Source organism: Strix aluco, chromosome 28 (assembly GCF_031877795.1).
Source record: "Strix aluco isolate bStrAlu1 chromosome 28, bStrAlu1.hap1, whole genome shotgun sequence".
NCBI classification, from domain to species: Eukaryota; Metazoa; Chordata; class Aves; order Strigiformes; family Strigidae; genus Strix; species Strix aluco.
Genome location: NC_133958.1, coordinates 4,591,265 through 4,607,589, shown reverse-complemented (window position 1 = coordinate 4,607,589; position 16,325 = coordinate 4,591,265). Strand labels below are relative to the sequence as shown.

General features: G+C 47.1%; 1 protein-coding gene across 16 annotated transcripts in view; it reads right to left on the bottom strand.

Moving 5' to 3' along the window:
- Window positions 1-16,325, bottom strand: part of LOXL2 (lysyl oxidase like 2) — a 63,949-nt gene that overhangs the window by 46,618 nt on the left and 1,006 nt on the right. For 2 of the 16 annotated variants that reach the window (XR_012621056.1, XM_074808082.1), the window contains exons 2-5: window positions 6,524-15,429; window positions 4,866-4,951; window positions 4,462-4,661; window positions 3,805-4,012 (exon numbers count right to left, since the gene is read on the bottom strand). The gene's annotated coding sequence lies outside the window, so the exon portion shown is untranslated. The remainder of the gene's footprint in view (window positions 1-3,804; window positions 4,013-4,461; window positions 4,662-4,865; window positions 4,952-6,523; window positions 15,430-16,325) is intronic. The other 14 variants (XM_074808090.1, XM_074808083.1, XM_074808097.1 and 11 more) reach the window with 14 other exon arrangements.

The window sequence follows — 16,325 nt, the reverse complement described above, 5'->3', positions numbered from 1 at the left end:
GCCCGTTTTTCCTTCAGGTCATGTTACCATCCGCTTCAAAATAGTTACACACTCAAACATTAAGAGACAAAGCTTTCACAGTGTTTGCATTGCCCCAGAAATAAAACCTTCCATACCCAGAGGTCTTATTTATTGAGCTGCTTAAGAGAAACTATTCAGACTAAGTCACGACGTCAGGAAAAGCAGCGGAATTTGAACACAGGCATATTTTAGTATTTCCACAAGAAACAGCAGCCCAGGTACAATGGGGAAACTTCAGGAGCTCAGTGTGCTCAGCAGCGTCCGGGGAGGCCACCCAGCACTGAAAAGGGCTCTCAGCTTTCTGTCACCTATTGAGATTGGTCAGGAGGGACAACGGGGAGTTCTGGCACCGGAGAGGCTCAGGCATCTCCTGGCAGAGGCGTCCATCCACACCATCCAGGTCAGCTTTCGTTGGGAGACAAGCAGTAAAGCAGGACTGGTCTAGAGGATTGATCACAGAATCCATAAAGCAGCACAGAAAATTTTACAGCACTTCTTCCACTCCACAGCACAACAGGAACACGAGTCCTGGTTTTGTCCTTTCCTGGCTCCTCCTGAAATCTCTCTCCTTAGCTACAAGACATTCGTTTTACTGCACCAGATCAAAGAAAACTATCACTGCTCTCAGTGAGAACACACGATGCAGCAACAGGCTCCCTTAAGAGCATCTAAAGAAGCAAACATGGACAGTGTCACATAGGAGTCAACTGCACACACACATTTATGGAGGCATCGTTAGAAGGAACAATAACAAAATTTAATAAGGAAAATATTTAAGTAAACCCACTCCTCTGCTGCTGCTGTGACCAAGACTTAGACCCATTTTTTCCCCCAGTCTCAAAGCAAGTCGCACATGCTGAACTTCCTAAGAACAAATCTAGGCTTAGATTTGCAGAGCGTTTGGTTTGTGCTGGCTACTCCCTTTATTGTAGGGCTCATTCCTCCCCTCACACCCTCTCTTTAATAGCCTCCAGATTTATTAGTGACGTAAACCTAAAAGTGTATATTTTGGTCTCCCCATTCAAAAGAATCCAAGACAGAACATTAAAAACCTATTGAATAAAGTCAGTGGAGAAGCCAGGAAAATACTCCAGGTCTCCTGGCTCCCCATGCTGTACTTCAGGCCATAAGATGATTCTTCACCACTGCATTAACATGTAATTTAAGGCTTCAAGGCATTCTCCTGTTAGCTGCTGACTCAGTCCTTTTCAGGACTCCACTCTTAAGTCTTGAAGGGAACAGATGGACACAGGCTTACAGGGAGATGTGCAACAGTTTCATTTCAAAACAGTATCGAGCTTTTACTTCTTCAGAGAATTTACCAGGTGAAACTAATAGGCTATTCATCTACCCAGATCAAAAGCTTGCTCCTACCAGCAAGGATCCCTTTTTTAATTTCATCAAATCATCCAAACAATAGATCAGCTCAGACAAAACCAGAAGCCCCAGCTTTCCTGCTTCCGTCCTTATCCAGACAACAAAAGGAAATTCTGAGGGGTTGATGCGAGTCCTTTGTGACTGGAGATCCAGCAATGCTCCATTTGGCTTGGCATCCATCAGGAGGAAGAGACAATTAGCACTCTGAGCACTGCTGGCACGCCTGGGTCTTGGCCAGGAGCACCAAACAGTTGGTATTCAGCCACTTGAAACGGTACCGCCTGAATCGTACACCCTGCACTTCCACATCCATGCCCCATCACCCAACGCACATTCCTCGGCATCCCGCGCCCAGGGGCCAGGCTCAGGAATTCCCTCTACCACGGAGGCAGATCTCCAGCCAACTCAAGGGCAACACACACTGGGCCCCTCTCCAGTACTGTTAAAGTGAATAGAAATGCTACCACTCGCTTGGGCAAAGAGCTCAGACACACTCTCCAGTTGTTCCAGGAGACTCGGCCCTGCTGCGGGCACTAGGGCTAACGCTGTCATAGATTAAATCCCCATTGATTATAAACCCAGTGTAAACCACAAATGAGAGCCCTCCCATTCACACTCTGAAAACACTAAGACATAAAAGTCACTGGCAGGGCCAGATATACCAAGCAATGGCAATAAATCCAAGTCTACAGCAAAGACCCATTAGCTAGAGGAGCAATGTAAGACCAGTACTTACCCCAGTGGTTAAGGAGTGGACACAGTGAAGTGGGGCGATCAGAAAAATCACCATCCCTCTGAACCCTCTTCCTAGAAATCCCCAGGCATCCTGTGGATTGACTTCAGCATAACTGAACCCACCTCGGAGAGGAGCAGAGCAGCACGGGCTCGATAACACGACTTGTGTACAGCGTCCCGTGCCTGGGGTGGCCTCCTCGGGGGCGAGATGCCGTCCTGCTACAGCTGAGGGGCCAGGCAAACCCCTTCTGCTCTCAGCACACAGGCGCTTTTAGGAGAGGCAGCAAAGGCTAAGGCAATCCAAAGAATGTGCTGGAGGTGGAAGCCGAATGACTGAAGGAAACTGAAATGCTGCTGGGGTCATCTAAACCTGTCTAAACCTAAAGGTTTTTTTTCAGTAAAAGGCTGTACAGGATTGAAGGCAGAGCCCAGAACACACAGGACAGCAGAAATAATTTCAGGATAACAATTTGACATGCTACAAATCCAGAGACTCTGCAAGCCAGAAGGATGGCAATATAATCCACTAGCGATGACTCCAAGGAACACATTTCCTCTGGATTTCTCTTCACAGTTGAGGAGAAAAGAACCGATGGCTATCAGCCAGTACCACTGAGCTGTTGCCATTTGTTCACCCCTTTCACTCCGGCTCCCTGGAGCTCTCTGACCAGCGTAGGGCTTTCGTAAGTCCCTTTAGAGCCCTGTTGCTGCTCAGGAACTGAAACCTGCTACCAGGGAGCTGCAAGCTACCTTAAGAAAGAAAATTTCACATTATTGCAAACTGGCCAAGGACAACCAGTAGCAAATTCAACAGTTATTTACATCAGGGAAGCTACCAAATGCAATTTTCTGCTTCTAGTCTGTTGGGATGCTGCAGGGAAAGAGAGAGCAAAGTCCCAGTATGTCCTCTCGCAGCAGAGGTAAAACTTACACAATCCAAAGCTATAGACTTGCCGTGACTCTACCAGCCACACGATCTCACTCAAGAGAGAAACAACATTATTTAATGATTACTAAAGAACCTCTGACCTCTGCTTCACATTCAAACGTATCTACATACACGCCCTTTTTTTATTTCCTCCCGAAAGCTTACTGAAGTATGTACCACCTGGAACAGAAGACAGTTTGGAGTGTTTGCCAACCGATGAGGATACACTACAACAGGCAGCTCTTTGAACAGACAGCAAAAAATATGTATATAGCCCAGGAATGTGTGTTGGTTGCCATCACTTGCTATTGAAGCTAGACAGAAGAAGAGAAGCTCTGACGGACAAACACACTAGTTAGAGTAGGAACGAAAAGGCACTTTGCTTGTGTTTTCTTTTAAAATACAGCTGCAATCTAACAACAGAAAAATCAGTGTGTGTGGAAGTTGCCTGACCAAAGCCCTTTGCATCACTGTACGATTAGATCTGTGAGATCCAAATGTTTAGAAGCATACTGCTCTCCAAAGTCACAAGGAGAGTTGCAAAGTTGCAATTTTTGCAGGGCAAAACACCCAGATCCATGGTCAGCGTATTTCATGAAAGGGTTCAGCTGAATGCTTCTTACAGCTTCCAAATCCAGGCTGTGGCCTCTTCTCAGATCTACTTCTTCAGCTGAAGCAATTCACGTTTGCTTTCAGCTTCACCCCCCGATGCATTCAGTTATCTCAGAAGGCAAAACACTTGCCTGGGGATCAGATGGACACATGCAGCAGCATCTCTCCATGTCAGGATTGCAGTTCAAATATGCTTCATTTTGGGAAGTTCTTTATTTTCCTTAACTCTTCCCCTTTGCCTGGTGTTGGGGAATGAAGACGAATAGAGATGTGAATCATGACATCTCTCAGGCTCCTGGCCAGCACGAGCTGGCTGTTCCACAGAACTTGTGCTGTACTCTTAAAAGAAAACAGAACTTATTCCCAAATAGACTTCCAAGACAATTAAACAGAAAAAGTGATTTTTGAACCTGGTAGTAAAAATTCTTTAATTTGTAGCTAGTGGATGCGATTATGATGACCAAGCAATCTGTTTGTACTTCGCAAAAGCAGCAGTGGCAACTAGAGCTATATACTTCAACTCCTCTTTTCATGAAGTTTACACAACTAGTTCATGAATAACAACTCTACAAGAAGGTACCACATTAAAATCCACAGCTGACACACACCCTCACAGAGCCAGATACACGCATGACCTAAGTTTGAAGAGCATTAGCAAAATACTAGACATCCTCCAAGAAGGAGATCCCTCTCATGCCCCTGCATAATGCTGTCTTAATTAATACAGCCTAACCCATCAGCAGCGCAGCCACAGGACAGGTTGACTTGAGAACAGCACGTTGTTTTACCTGTGAAATATCAAACTTCCATCAGCATTACTACAGATTAGGAGCAGGACTTTTCTTCCTCAATGCGTATATTTGCAGACATTCATAGTAAACACGTATCTGCACACACACGGGCTCCCAGAGGGTTTCACAGAAAGTGCTTTGCAAACCAACTGACTGGTTGGTCTGATAAATCATTCCATCTACTGGAGCGACGATCTCTAGGAAAGGACATCACTGTGTTTTTAGACAGTACCAAGAATGTTATGAAACAGTTCAGGAGGAGAAAGAATAAAAGGTTAAAATAAACATATAAGCAAGAAACAAAAAAAAAAACCCCACCCCAAACAGAAGGACAGTTAGCAATACGGTAAAGACAATGAACTTGGGAGTCAAACTATTGAAAAAAATCCAGAGAACAGTACCTGGCATGCATTTTGGGGTCTCTGCTTCACTTGCAAAAGGACAGCTCTTTCAGCAAAATGCATGGCTTCTCTATCAAATCACCCTGCTGAAGACAAAGGATTGTCCTCTACTACACCATCAACACCCCCCTTCAGTCTTGGTGGCTTTTCCAGGCTGCTAAAACCTTGTTGAAGGTTTCTCTAAAGCCCTCATATCTCTGCCCTCCTGCCCCAGCACTCACAAACCACCACACTGGATTTGACTGGAGAACAGACTATCTTGGAGTCTCATCACCTGAAGTATCAAACTTCCTATTAGTAACCCATTTTTGGGGGTGCTTTCCAACATCATCCTGCACTTAGAACTAAGATCACATGAAATTCATTCCTGCAGCAACAAGCATCCAGCACGCTACGTTGAAGATGTGGTTTCTCCCTATATGCTTTGCTATTACAGTAGCTCATGCTGATATTTCATTTTATGTTTTCTAACTGCTCTCTAGCTTCCAACCGAGGGAATTCCATCACTGTGGGTGGTTCAATACAGATGAAATTAAACTGACAAGTAGAAACCCTAAAGCAATTATTTTCAGCCCCTGTTCAGTACAAACTTGAAAGCATGACAACATCATCTCTGTGAGCTGATTATAGAGATGCTAAACTGTTTTCCTACTACACTCCCAGATAGATAAACTAGGATCTTTCTCTATAGTCTTCTAAAGTATCTTGGTCTTTATTTATTTTTTTTTATTTTTTTTTTTTTTTACACGACACACCCCTCCCCCCCCCCCCCCCCCCCCCCCGTAATATCTGTTTAAACTAAGCAATTAAAATTAATCTAAAAGAAGGCAGAGTGTGCATGCTGAAGAATCAGAACTTGACCTGGACTAGGTTCATTGCAGAGAGAAACATCCCACATTCCTGGGCTGTAACTTTTCAGGTGGATACCACTGCCTGCCCTGGAGTCATCCTGAAAACTACGGCAATTGCTGCATGCTGGAACAGCCTAAAGAAAGTTGCTGGTAGGCTGGGGGCTGCTTTGCAAGGGGCTGTGAATCCCAAGCAATGACAGCAGAAAAGTTTTTTAACTAGGCACGTAACTGTTCTGCCAATGGGAAACATCTGCAGTGAAGCCTTTTCCTCTGAAAGAGCACAGTTATTCAGAGAGGAGAATTTAAACTGCTTCTGAAGTTTAGCTGGTAACATTTACACAATGCTGATGGCATGTACTGTAGCTTTCTGGTCTAAATCAAGCATATTTTAATAATATTGCAGAATACACATTGCCTGAACTTGCAGACAGTTTGCAACACGTCTTTTTTTTTTTATTTCATCTGTGTGTGCTTATGAGCAAATCTTTAACTCGGTCACAACATCTTTGCAAAGTGACACTGGGTAACTGCGTCGTCCCACCCCTGCCAAATCGAGTCTCAGGGGACAGGAATTAGAAGAAACGTCCACCTTCTTCCCAGCCTGTTATGTCTAAACATCATACTTTATAACAAACTGATGGGAGAGAAAGACAATAGGTTCAAAGAGAAAAGGGAAGAAGTGAAATCAAACTTTCAGCCCCGAAGCAAGAGAGGGTTAGAAATGTTTATAAACTAACTCATCAGCCCCTTCATCTCTGGCAATAACGCCACCGTGCCGGCCCGCGGTCTCGGCAGGACAGCGTTTACCTTGGAGTTAGTGGTAGGCTGTGCTGGGGGTGACCTCTGTCTTGTCGTGCTTCATGAAGTTCTTTCTTCTGGGCTGAGCGCGCCGTCTGAGTGGTCCCCTCTGCGCTGGAAAATATCCTGCAGCCAGAGAAATATGCTGCAAGAAGCTGCTGCTTCCTGGCAAATTTCACTAGAGTTAGTCAAGCAAACCCCTCCCCAGAGCCAGCCCCTTCAGCCTCAGCTCATAGCGGGTGATATCATGGGCTTGTCTTGTAATCTGAGCAGAAGGACTGCAAGCAGAAAAGAAATGGGGGGGGGTGGAATCTAGCCAGAGTTGCAAGGAAGGAGGTGGATTAGGAGCATGAATGCTTACTCAGGACGTTCCTAGAGAACAAATATTGAGAATCGCATTGATATCAGTGTTAAACAATACAGTGTGGTCACAGCAGCTTTGAAGCACCCCAGCTTGATTCAGAGCCTCACAGTGCTGAGCACTCTACACATACAGAGGAGTGCAGGGTCTTACAGTACAGCATCTTCAAGCTTACACCCCTCCCTACAGTTTGTAGAGTTTGCAGCATGCCATCTCCCCAGCTATTCAGGTATCCCCCACCTTAACCCTTCAGCATCCAGAAATTGCTTTTCCAGCAGCTCAATATTCTTAAAGCTCGTAACTACAGCCTCTCAAACCAAGGCACATACTTAAAAACCATCTAGATCTTGCAGTAAGAGTTAATCCACACTCCTTGATATCCCGAGAACTAACCAGATACTGAAAACAATTCTTCATAAAAACCCAAAAGATCAAAAGTCCTGACCTCTTCTGTGTCAGAAAATTCAGAGCATCTGCGGTGCAAACAGCTAGCAGTGAAATAGTAACGCTGGTCTGAGCTAGTTGAAATAGTTCTATCAACAAGTAACAGCTAAATCAATTAGACTTTATTCTGAGGCCATGTAAACTTCTGCAATCTTATCAACTAGTGGGGGTTGTGCGTTTTTAAAATTGTCCTTTTTTTCCCCCATTCAGGCTTTTAATGCATCATAACAATTCTATTCCCTTCTATTTTCTGTAACCATGAAAATAACAAGAAAACAGTGTCTTTCAAATCTCTATTACAGAAAAGACCTTGAAATTTTGTTTTCTGACCCAATTTTGGACAGCAACGCATTCTGAAGTGTCAGCATTTCCCAAAAAATGGAAATATATTTTCTCACCAGCTTTGACATTGGGTATTTAAATCTATGTTCAGTGCCTTTTTCATACAAGTCAGCAGAAAGTTGATAGGCACAGAAAGAACAGCAGGTATTCCCAAAGGCTAACTTTCAAAGGAATATTCCCATTTCTTTCAGCATATTCATATTTGTAAAGGACTTTCCAGCAAGCCCTTCCCTAGCACACAACTGCTGCCTATAGCATACTCTTCCAGGTTAGTCCTGCCGGGTTTCATATCAAATTCTCAAATTAATTCTATTAATTATTTTGAAAAGTTCAAGTGCTTAATCCACGTGCTTAATCCAAGTGCTTAGTCTGTCAGACTCTCCCCTTTTCCCAGGCTTTTCATCACTTCCTAAACACAATTTACCCACCCCAAGCAATGCCTGCTTCCTGCTCAGAGCACAACTCCATTTTCTCAACCCCAACCACAGGAAAAGCAGCATTTGTTCCTAGTCCCAGCTGCTCTGGCACTGATGTGCAGAGCTTCCCCACGCTCTGATGCCACCTCTTATTGGAAAGGGATATTGCACTGAACTGGGCACCAACATTAGAGGAACCTGCGACGTGCTGGCAACAGAAAGGAAGTGATGGAAGTTTGGAAGGGTAATGCTGCCCTGCATCATTTAAGCAAGGTCATAGCTCCTCACTAAACAAACTGACAATACCAGGGAAGCACAACCTTGCTTACAAGAGACCGTAAGGTTCAGCACAAAGTCCCTCTTGCTCCCTGTTTCACAGGCTCTGTACGTAGAGTAGTCTGGTCCAGAACTGAGGGTTCAGCCTAACACAAGAATGGCCCCAATACTTGCTGGCAACACAGGCTCTGAGATGGGACCCACCCCCCAGGAGACTACCCCAGCTGATAATATTGGTAGGATTGTGACAACCACATTCCCATGAGGTGGCAAAGCCTCCTGTGGGCAGTCCCCCAAGATCAATGGCGGTGTTAAAAAAAAAAATTAAGAAGAGGACAGTTATTTCTTGGTGTGACATAGAGGATAGCAAGAGGTCAGGACTTAAAGCCAGGATGCCACTGAAACAGAGCTCGGCTTTTCCTCCAGGGAAGCCAGCACAAGTGGTCAGCAGGAGGTTTAGCACAGCACTCCACAGAGCCCTAATGCTCCTGTACCAGGAACACTCATGAAAGAGGTGAAACACTGCAAATTGCAATTAGCATCGTGGCCATCAGCAGAGCACCACTGGGTGGGTCAGGCCTGGCCGGACTCACCTCGCTCAGTCCCAGGGCCATCAGGGGAAAAACGTGTCACTGCAGAAGCTCCACAGAGCTATTTCAGACTGGCAGGAAGCTGAAGGCAGTTTGGCCAGAGGAAGGAATGTGTGAGCGTCTGCTGATCAGGGCATGGAGAAACATGACAGCCTGACAGAGGAATGTTTGCCGAATGCCCGGGTCGGGTAAGGATACAAACAGCAAATGCCATGAAGGCTTCCAGCTGATGGAAGAGTTTGCTGGTTGCATAAAGCAAAACATTCAGCAGGAATTCAGCAAAGCTCTTCAAGGTAACGCGCTGGATTCAGGGAATTTGCTGCCCCCTTCATACTGCAGCTGGTTAAGACCAAAAGACAAGCACCAAGCAAACAAAAATTAGAAAACCTCTCAAAATCATATAGTCTACAGAAAAACGCTGCTCCAACTGGATTTGCATCATCTGATCATGCAAACAGGCAACCAGGGAAACCACTTGCCAGGCCCACCAGCCATCCTATCGCCTCCCAACCTGTTTAACTGTCACCTCGTTGCTCTCGGGGCTCTGTGGAGTTTGCTGCCCTTCGCCAGGAGGGAAGCACAGATCCACCACCCGCTCTTATTCTCTCCCCAGCAGGAACCTTTCAGCTTCTTCCAACCCAAGGGCAAAGATACACCCTTGTGGGCAGCAATACCATAGCTAACAGCAGGCACCCAATTTTCTGCATTCAGTGACTCCACATACAATGGATATTTTCATGCAAAATACTTGTACAAGCACCAGCTACAGCTGAATCACTCTTGGCCATACACTCAGCCACCATTTCAGGTCTACATCCCTTGCCTACGTGTTTTCTTCTGCATCTGCCTGAAGGACACGCCTTGCCATATGCACAAGTCAAGACTGGTTTTGACCAAGTAGTCACAGTCATGGTCCATGCTCCCAAAAATTAGGTACGCGCTATTAGGTTCTATAATCTCTCTTCTCCAATTTTCAGTTCTTTTAAAAGAAGAGAAGGCTCATTGCCTCCCCAAACCTTGTGTTTTCACCCTGTAGACTCTCTGGAGCCGTAGGTTGGCTTGACCTTTCAAATTCACAGAGCAGATACACTAAGCTCCGTAAAGGTTGCTCCGCACAGAGATGATCTAGGTGATACCTAAAGAACTGAAGGACCCGACTACCCTGTAAGAACGTTACTGACACGTGGCAACTTTCACACCAATTGGCTCTAGCGGAAAGTTCCTGCAATGTGTAATTGGAGAGCTAGATCCCTGCTTTTGAGCTCACAGGATGGCTAACAAACCATCCTATTGTCCAGCACTTCTGGAGAGTAGGTTTATGCTTCCCTCAAAAAAGGCATATAAGCCAATTTATATAATACATTTAATCCCTAATGGAATTTCTACAATTTCCACATCAGGAGTTTGGTACTGACCGAACTGACCTCCCAGACTCCCATCCCCTGCTATTTGGTTACTGCCAGGTGCTGTTGAAAGGACTGTAAACTTGTGTTGTTTCTCTTCAGGGAGGGACCGTCGCATGACACAGCTCTTTTGCAGCCAGCAAAGGTGGAAAAATGAGATTCAATTTCTATAATAACTTCAATCCTTTGAGATCTCTGTTTCTCCTCCTCTGCATGTGTTCTAGTCTAACAGTCAGTGCAATGCAGGTGATGAGCACAGCATGCTTCCTTCCCATCACCCACTTGATTTTCCATGCTTTGCAGTCACCCCCTCACACCTGCAGGCCTCAGAACTTCAGTCTTGCAAATCAAGCTCACTAAGGCACAGCTGACCACCATGCTCTAAAAAAACATTCCAAAACCATCTCTGCTGAAGTCCAGACTCTAACAAAACAGCACTTTGAACAGAAGTGCAGATCAGCCTTGTATGAGATCCAATAGAGCCGTGTCTTCCAGCTCTCAGTTTGATGCATCACCTAGAGAGTAACACACCTTCAACATCCATTAACTACACACCTATCTCTGAGCAAATGAAAGGCTCATACATGAAGGTGGTGAAAACCTGAAGCCCCAAGAAATACTCAGAGCAGATATATTTCTGTAGCAGGCGCAGGGGCTCAGAGATGATGCCTGTTCCTGTACATGACAGCAGCTGTTCCTTCTCAGCCCCAGGCAGCTTGAACAATAGAGCAGTGCACACCCAGAGAAACCACATACATCTTCCTTGTATTTCTCTCCTCCTTAACCTTTCAGGAAAGGGGTGGGGGGAGGCCAGTTAGTGCCAAAATCTCCCAACTGGAATGTGAGCTTCTGGTTTTCTTAGGCTAAGAAAGACCCATGTGCAAGGCACTTTGTGAGTACTTTCCATTCTCTATCTGTAGGAGCAATTACACAGCCATCCCAGCTGTCTTTGAGCACTGATTCAAGGAGTCAGCTGTTGAAAGGCAACTTCCCCCAAGCAATCTCCTGACAAAGTGCAGGTGGCATACAGTTATCTGGGCAGCACACACCAGTGTCCTTCCCCATACATCCAGGTTCCTGACAGAGTCCCTCTGTGCAACTCAGCCATCCAGGAGATGAGTATAGAAGGGTATAAACAGAGTTTTGCCCCTAAAAAATGTGAAAAGAGTGAGATTTCTAGAAAGGAAAAGAGTTTGAGAAACCCAGCATCACCAAGTCAAGGCAGTGACAACACTAAGGGAAAAGGGAACCTCAACCCATCCCACTACCAGCTTGATGCTGGTGCCAGCAAGAGATGCCCAGAGCCTGGAGAGGGGTCCCAGGGCAGCAGGAGAGCACCTGGAGAGCAGCACAAAGGAATTCCAGCCAGTAATTCAGCTTCATCAGGGGGGCGACTTAAATGCCTCTATGCAAATGCACGTATTGTGGGGAATAAACAAGAGAAGTTAGAGATGTGTGCACTTACTGGCAGCACAGAGCTATGGTGGGATGGCTCCTGTGACAGAGTGTGGGGATGGAAGGACAGGCAGGGAGAGCGGGGAGCGGGTTGAGAGCAGCCCTGGGGAGAAGGATTTGGGGGTATTAGTGGATGGAAAACTGACTGTGAGCCAGCACTGTGTGCTCACAGCCCAAAAAGCCAACTGTGTCCTGGGCTGCATCCAGAGCAGTGTGGGCAGCAGGTCGAGGGGGGGGGATTCTCCCCATCTGCTCTGCTCTCATCAGACCCCCCTGCAGTGCTGGGTCCAGCTCTGGGGGCACCAACAGCAGAAGGACACGGACCTGCTCGAGCGGGGCTAGAGGAAGCCATGGAGATGCTCGGGGGGCTGGAGCACCCCCCTGTGAGGACAGGCTGAGAGAGTTGAGGGGGTTCAGCTGGAGAAGAGAAGGCTCCGGGGAGACCTTAGAGCGGCCTCTCAGGACTGAAAGGGGCTACAGGAAAGGGGGGAGGGACTCTTGAACAGGGGTGTAGGGATAGGACGAGGGGTAACGGGTTTAAACTGGAAGAAGGCAGATTCAGATTAAGTGTAAGGAAGAAATTCTTCCCTGTGAGGGTGGGGAGGCCCTGGCACAGGCTGCCCAGAGAAGCTGTGGCTGCCCCCTCCCTGGAAGGGTTCAAGGCCAGGCTGGACGGGGCTTTGGGCAACCTGGGCTAGTGGAAGGTGTCCCTGCCTGTGGCAGAGGGGTGGGCCTAGGTGATCTTTAATGTCCCTTTCAACTCAAACCATTCTAGGATTCTAATCCCACACGTGCAGTGAAATGCACTAAAAGTCCAGGAGGGAGGGTTGCATTTTGTCTTCTTATCCTGAGGGATGACAGAGGCCCTGGAGGTTTACCATCCCCTCCCACTAGATGGCAAGAGTCCCCCTCCTAACAGCAGAGCCTCTGCAAGCACATTGTGTGCAGGAGCCAGAGAAGGGGCTTCTGGCCCTGAAGAGCACTGAGCAGATAGAACTGGCCTCCCACCCAGTCTGTCAGGATTGATTTTGCTGTGATTAAGCTAGCTATGTCCGGGAGCAAGGGAGAAGAGAGGAGGAACTGAGCAGAATAAGATGGCTTGGTTGCACAAGGGGAAGGATGCTCAGGAACACAATGTACTGGCCTTCATTACTCCCAGGCAAATGCACCAAATCCCTCCTCATCCTTAAAAGGCGTTATGGAAACATCTGGTTTAATGTCTTTTGTGCTGATTCACTGTGACAGACCAAAGAACATGCCCTAACAAGAACAGCCTCTGCCAGCGGTTCTGCTCTTATGCAGAAGCTTGAACAATTCGTTCAAGGACAGAGACTCCCCTTGCTGAATTTGTGAGAGAGCTCACTGCAAGGTCAGGACACAGGAACAGCTATGTAGAGATGCATTACACATCCTCACGTCTGATCCCACTGTTTCATTAACACCCTTCGTGCCTACGTGACCAGCAAGGAGCTAAGGACCCTCAGCTGTCATGGCAGGCGATACCTTAAGAGTTACCTGAGATTACTGCCTTCTGCTGTTTATTACTGCCTGCCAAAATCTGGCCATGGCAACCTAGAGAGACCACCTAATGGGGAAAAAACCTGGCATCTTGTCTGCAAGTCACTGTGGGACCTATCAGCAGAGGAGAAATGCTGGTCAAATGCCATACACACGAGACCTGGGAACAGAAGACATCTGTAATCTATCTGTAGGTTTAAATCCAGCCCTGCTCTGCACATTATTTGTGGCAGAGAGTGTAGAGCGAGTAACCTCCAGGACCCTGGAAAGCATCTGGAGTTCAGGAAAACCTGGACATCACATTGTGTCTTCAGTGCATTTGTACGTTGCCTGAACACTCCCCTTTGAAGATCAGGGCTCTAAAAAGCATCTCCAGCAACACATCTCACTCATCATCTAGGAAGACACTGCTAACCCAGTCCCGAGCAAGTTCCCACCACCACTTCCTACCAGCCCAAAGGCCTTCAAGCACAAGCAGGTGAGAGTCATTGTCGTCCTCCCATTCTTTAAACAAAGGGAGGGTGACCTGAAAAACAACTGTCAGGACCAGGTCCCCTGAACACTACACACAGAGAGGCCGGTGCCCAGGGAGAGGGACACAGCAAGAGCTCATTTGGGCTTTCAACCAGCTTCATGCATTATTTAGTAGCAACAATGGCTGAAACAATGGGACAAGAAAGAACAAGGTGCCCCCGATCAGGCATGCCACCAAGTCACTACTATTGACTGTCCCCCTCCCTAAGTGGTGCAGAGAGAGAAAACCCTTTTGTTTCCAACAAGCTCCCTACCAACAAGCACCAGCCCCGAGAGGAGACCCATGTGCTTCCTCCCTTCCCCACCCTCCCCTGCCTTTCTCATGGGTATACTTTTGTCTCCCAACCACTTCTTCCATTAGGGGCCACGTTTGGCCATGTTTGTTTTGGACATTTTCCACACACAAAAACATAACAACAAAAAGAAGAGTGATACGTTTAAGAGGCCGTGAAGCCAAAAGCTTCAGTATCATTCGCCTGTCCATTCCAGGTCACTGGGATAGGTCAAAGAGCAGTGCCCTTGCCTCCCCTCTGTGCTTTTCTGCATGCCTTACCTGTCCTTAATGGACCTGGAGAAAGGACAAGGTGAATAGGAGAAGCAGAAGAAAGAAAATAAAGCATGTTAATGCAGAAACAGACACAAACAGATAAACATTACCATTGTGACTTGGGAATCCGAGCCTAGGAACGGGCACTGAGTGAAAACAGGTATTGCTAAGTCTCCTAAAGGAATCATGTTTCCCCTGGTGGTGTCGCTTACTGTAGTCTCTTTGGAGCAGGCTTGTCCAGGGGTAGGATGGAAAGGCTTCCTTTTTTATTTTACCCCTTCATCTGGAGCTGCAAGAAGAGCTGCAAGAATAATGGTTTTAGTCTCCCCCTCAGGAGATGCCACAAAGTTCTTCCTCCTCTTCCAGAGCCCCTGCCCTATCCTGCAAACCCCTAGGGAGGGGAAAAAAAAAAATGAAATAACAAAAACCACCACCACACACACACATTGTAATTCTAATTATTGGGATACTACAGCCAGCTTGTCAAAGAAGGCAAGAGCTGAATTTGCAAACACTTGCCACAGGATAGTTCAAGCACCAAAAAGCACAGCAGTCTTGTAAGTCCAAGCATTTAGGTTTGGCACTCAGCTGATTGCTTTTGAAAAATCTGCGCCTCCCTCCCCATGCCTTGTGGGCTTTAAGCTCTTAAAGCAATTAAAGGCACCCGCTCATCTGTCAGCCTCAATAGAGCAAACACTAACACGCAGTGAACTCCCACAAAGCCCTCACAGGAAGGGCCTCACGCAGCCCGTGGGCCGAAATCTTGTGCTGCGTTACACAGGACGGCGCCTGGCTCCAGCTCCCCCCGCGCTGGGGGCTGGATGACCAACATCTCGTTAATCAGCAGCACTTGGGCACCTCCTCTGGGGTGCTCCAGGAGGAGCAGACTGTTCCCCAATCCCAATCCTACCCCACAGGCCATCCCCTTGGCCTCGCAGACACACCAGCAGCGAGACCATGGGAGCAGAGTGACCTGCAGGGTGCTCCAGCTGCTTCCTGGCACAGACATACTCTGATCACACCACAAACCTGCACATAAATATACAATCAGGTTGACATGCTCAGCACCATTTTGTTGCCCTACACTGCCCTGATGGTCAGGCTGGTACTCAAAGCTGGTTTTTAACATCATTTCTTCTAAAACACACTTTCCCAGCACAAAAATCCTACTCTCTTCCATACCCAAAACCCAAGCACACCCCAGTTTCAGCATTAAAACCACCTCCTGAAAGAAGCAAAAGCCAGAGGTTCCAAGTCACTGATGCTCTGCTCTTTCCAAAGGCACAATCAACCATTTCAGAGCCACAGCCTAAGAATTTGCTGAAATTCCTCTCAACACATGCACTTCTCTCCAAGCAATAGCAATCTGTCCCAGGACAGCTGCTAAAGCAATCCAAAGCCACCAGTTTTAGGCTTGGTTTTCTACTTCAGTACCTCACCGCAAACCACTCTGCACGCTTTGCTCCCCTCCACAGCATCCTACCAGACTTCTGCTGCACCTTCCCCATGGTTTCACAGCAATGAAAACAATCCCACCTTTCCTCCAACAGAGCAAAATCCTCCCTTTGAAGCTAGAATACCTCAGATAAGCAGTAGCATGTCCAGAGAGCACCAGAGCACAGCACCATCCCTCCTTCCTCAGCCCTCTGTTCTCCCAGCCCTTATAGTCTCTTGCTTCTAACGAGTATGATGGCTCTCTCCTGTGCACCTTGAGGAAACTTAATTAAGTCAGCTGCCTCTGCTGTGCCCCCTGTACCTGTGGGAGATCAAGGGGCTTAACCCCCAGCTTGCTGGAAAATAAAGAGGGTCCCAGTTCTGCTTCCCCCTTGTGCTCAACCCCTTGAAGCTGACTGTACTACCAGGGTGTGAGACTGTGTGGTCATGGATGGAATGGCTGAGAGGCTGGGTTTAAAGAAACTCAGCCT